Genomic DNA, 4,360 nt, shown 5'->3' on the forward strand with positions numbered 1-4,360 from the left:
GGTTCATAACTCTAGAAACTCCCGTTGGGGCTTGACTTTTAAAACACTGGTGCAAAATTGTCTGGTAGTTATCAATCTGCATGTACTGAATGTTATTGCTTATTGAATGTAATGAATATTTATACCAGACTAGGATGAAATAATGACACACTATGAGCTTTACTAGGAGCTGCGGTGGCTCAAGTGGTTAAGACGCTGAACTGCAGGCTGTGGAAGGTCGGTAGTTCAGCAGTTCGAGACCGGAGTGTGCCGCATGACGGAGTGAGCTCCCATCTCTAGTTCCAGCTCCTGCCAACCTAGCAGTTCGAAAGCAAGAAATTGCAAGTAGATAAATAGGTACCACGTCGGTGGGAAGGTAACAGCGTTCCGTGCGCCTTGGTGTTTAGTCATGCCGGCCACATGACCACGGAAACGTCTTCGGACAGTGCTGGCTCTTTGGCTTCGAAACAGAGATGAGCACCGCAACCCTAGAGCTGGACTCGACTGGCTTTCGAGCAAGGGAACCTTTACCTTTTTATGCGCTTTACTAAATGGTGACCATTAATAGAACACATTAGTTTGTTAGAAGGTTTTTGCAGTGTATATTTATTTGTTACTAGACCCACCTGGAGATTGGCAAGCCTAGGTAAGGGGGTGATCTACAGTCACTGGGAGGAAGACGGGTGGTGTGAGTGAGCAAAGCAGGAAGGAGGGGTGGGTATTCCACAGAGACAGAGACAGCGAGAGACCGGTCGGGCAAAACCACCCTTTTAATGAATTACAGATACAATCAGAACAAAATAGACACTCGTACCAGCCAGGGGCATACACCGGGAGGGGGCAGGAAGGGGGGGGGACAGACAGGTACAATATTGTGCATCGGGGAAGGGGGGAGAGTGCAAAGGCTAGAGAGCGTGGGGGCGGGGGGGGGAAGGGATGCATAGGCTTTGGAACACAGCTCTGCGCAGGCGTGGAGGGCAAGTGTTAAGGAGGGAGCAGCCCCAAGAATAGTGTGTGGGGGGGGAGGTTTCCACAGGATCGTGCCCAAAACTGCGAGGCAGGACAGAGGAGATATTACAGAGAGTTGCCAACTCCAGGATAGGGAAGCCCTGGCGGTTTGGGGGTGGAGCCTCGGGAGGGCGGGGCATAACGCCACAGAGCCCACACGCCCAAGCGGCCATTTTCTCCAGGGGGACTGATCTCCGCAGTTGTCTTCCGGGGAGGCCTCCAGGCCCCACCTGGAGGTTGGCAACCCTAGAGAGGAAGACATCTCTCTCCCCCCCCCGTGCCCCTAAGAGTGCGGGGCGACCTGGAGTCCAGCCTTGTGATGGTTTTCCTACGGCGTTCCTCTACCCCTCCAGCCCACCGCAATCGCCTTCTTTGCGCCCTTCCCTGGCCTTCTGTTGAACCGCCCACAAAGGTCTCCAGCCAGCTGCGTAAACATGAAAGGATCAGACGACCTCCTGGTGCAAACCTGGTTTCCCAGGGAGTGCGCCGATTGCTAGGGAAATGTGCCTTGTCTATTCCGGCCTACCCCCCCTCCCCTGGCCTCAAACGCCGAATATTCCCCCCCCCCCGAACAGCTCACGCTTCCAAAGTCCACCTCTGAACCCCGTTCGAGATTAAATACCCTCCCCGTAAGATTTTTTTTGCATGGTCCTTTTGATAGAAGGGCAACTCCTGAGGTTGCCGGCTCTGGGTTGGGAAATCCCTGGAGATCTTAGGGGCAGTGTTCCCTCTAAGCTGAGTTAGTGTGAGCTAGCTCACAGTTTTTTAGCCTCCGGCTCACACGCTTCTTGTCTCAGCTCAGGAAGGAGGGCTCCAGAGCAAACTGATTTATGCAGTGGCCCAATCGCTCGCTCACAACTTTAATGCCAGGAGCTCACAAAGTAGAATTTTTGCTCACAAGACTCCACAGCTTAGAGGGAACATTGCTTAGGGGTGGAGTTGGGGAAAGTGGGCATTTTGGGGAGGGGAGAGACTGCAGCGGGGCATACCGCCAGAGAGCCCACCTTCCAAAGCAGCCATTTGCTCCAGGAGAACTGATCTCTGTCAGCTGGAGAAATCCCAGGCAATCTCCAGGCACCACCTGGAGGTTGGAATTCCAAAAACAACCTCCCTGACAAAAATAACGAAGAGTCAATAAAGGTAAGTGGCAAAAACGTTTACTGTAGTAATTTCTGTAGAAAATCGTCTTCCGTTATCGCTCACACGCTTAACAAATGCTGCGCAATGGAAACCGTTCGTTTCACAACATTTGCTTCATCCGAGCGTGTAGCAATCCCAGTTCTTATCAATTACTACTTATCAACTCTTGAAGGAAACATTCCATGTTGATGCTCTAATAACAGAACCCAAGGTCTTTATTGACACTTAATTATTTTTGTCACGGATGTTGTTTTGGGAATCCCACCTCCTCCCGTGATCTCTCATTTTGGGCTTCTACCACCTGGAGGTTGAATACCCAAACCAACCATCATACAAAACCAAGAGGTGGTCAAGGACACAAGGCGGGTGGACGGAACAGAAACAAGTTCTGGTCATCTCTTGGTTTTCCCTCTTCAAGAGTTGATAAGTAGTTATTATTCATGGCGGAAATGGACAAATTGACAAGGAAATTGAATAATAAAGAAGATGAAGAATTCTACGAAGATTGGAAAGACTTTAAAGGGTATATTGAACAAAGATGGGATGTTAAAAATACCTTAATAGGGTTTGAGAGCTATTAGAGTGGAATTTAGCAAACTGTATATTTGAAATGTATACGATAAAATGTTACCAAAGGGGATGTAAGGAAAAAGGGAATTTACAAAGAGGGAAAGATGGGGTAACAAAGGGTAATCGCACTGTGGGAAGCCATGCAGAGGGGGAGGGAAGGAGTAAAATTAGAAAAATGGATATATTTGAAATGTTGTTGATAAAAAATTTTTTTGTTAACATTGTTATATCCTTTAAATAAATAGTTTATTCAAAAAAAGAAAAAAAAGAGTTGATAAGTAGTAATCGATAAGAACTGGGATTGCTAATTCAAAAGGGAATTAGATAAGCATATGGAGCAGAGGTCCATCAGTGGCTATTAGCCACAAGGTATAGATAGGGGCTCTGGGGCAAGTGATGCTCTGTCTTCTTGGTGCTTGGGGGGGTCAATAGTGGGAGGGCTTCAAATGTCCTGGCCCCACTGGTGGACCTCCTGATGGCACTGGTATTTCTGGCCACTGTGTGACACAGAGTGTTGGACTGGATGGGCCTTTGGCCTGATCCAACATTGGCGTCTCTCATGTTCTTATGCTACATGCTCAGATAAAGCAAATGTTGTGAAACGAATGGTTTTCATTGCGCAGTATTCGTTGGTGTGTGAGCGATAATAGGAGAAAAATTTCTACAGAATTACTACAGTAAACGTTTTTGCCACTTACCTTTATTGACTCTTCGTTATTTTTGTCACTGTGGTTGTTTTTGGAATTCCAACCTCCAGGTGGTGGCTGGAGATGGCCTGGGATTTCTCCAGCTGACAGAGATCAGTTCTCCTGGAGCAAATGGCTGCTTTGGAAGGTGGGCTCTGTGGCGGTATACCCTGCTGAAGTCTCGGCTACTGGAAGCCCCGTGTTTCCACAGACTTAACCGCAACCACCACTTGTTTTTCCTGAACCCATGAGAGCTAGAAACTTGGATTTCCAAGATGCCACCGGCGTTCTTTCCCTTTAAAGAGCTATAAGAACAGTGCTGGAGGTAGGGGGAAGGGGGGGGTCGTACACCAGCAAAATCAACCCAGCTGGGTAGAAGGATTAAAATTCCCCATTTCCCTCTCCGGCCCTAATCCAAGTTGGGTTATACCCAGCGGCTGTACCTTTTGCTGTTCAAAGATCATTTGTCCTTATCCAGGTGGGTAGCCGTGTTGGTCTGAAGCCGCAGGACAAAGTCTGAGCCCAGCGGCACCTTTAAGACCAACCAAGTTTGATTAAAATTCCCCATTTCCCTCTCCGGCCCTAATCCAAGTTGGGTTATACCTGTAAGACCAACCAAGTTTGATTCTGGGTATAAGAAGAGTATCTGGAGAAGCATGAGTGGCACACGAAAGCTTGTACCCAGAATAGATGCGTGGAGGATACGTCTATCAAAGGCCAACAGCCCTGGTGACTGAGGGGAACCTCCGCATTCAGAGGCATGCCCTTTCCGCATTTGCTGGCCACTGCAGATTTTCTCAGTGTTCGAGGCGATTGAAGTCCAAGGCAAGACAGCATCCAAATAACCCGGAACAACAGCAGTCTGAAATCGGGCTGACCACTGAAGGGTAGGGAATGTAATGCAGAATGGCGGCGGGGGGGGGGGGAAAAAAAGGTTGAAAACGTTTTTAGGCGAAAAGGGGGGGGGGGGCCCCGGA

The sequence above is a fragment of the Gekko japonicus genome, unplaced genomic scaffold (assembly GCF_001447785.1).
Source record: "Gekko japonicus isolate JY-2015 unplaced genomic scaffold, Gekko_japonicus_V1.1 scaffold238, whole genome shotgun sequence".
In the NCBI taxonomy this organism is placed as follows: Eukaryota; Metazoa; Chordata; class Lepidosauria; order Squamata; family Gekkonidae; genus Gekko; species Gekko japonicus.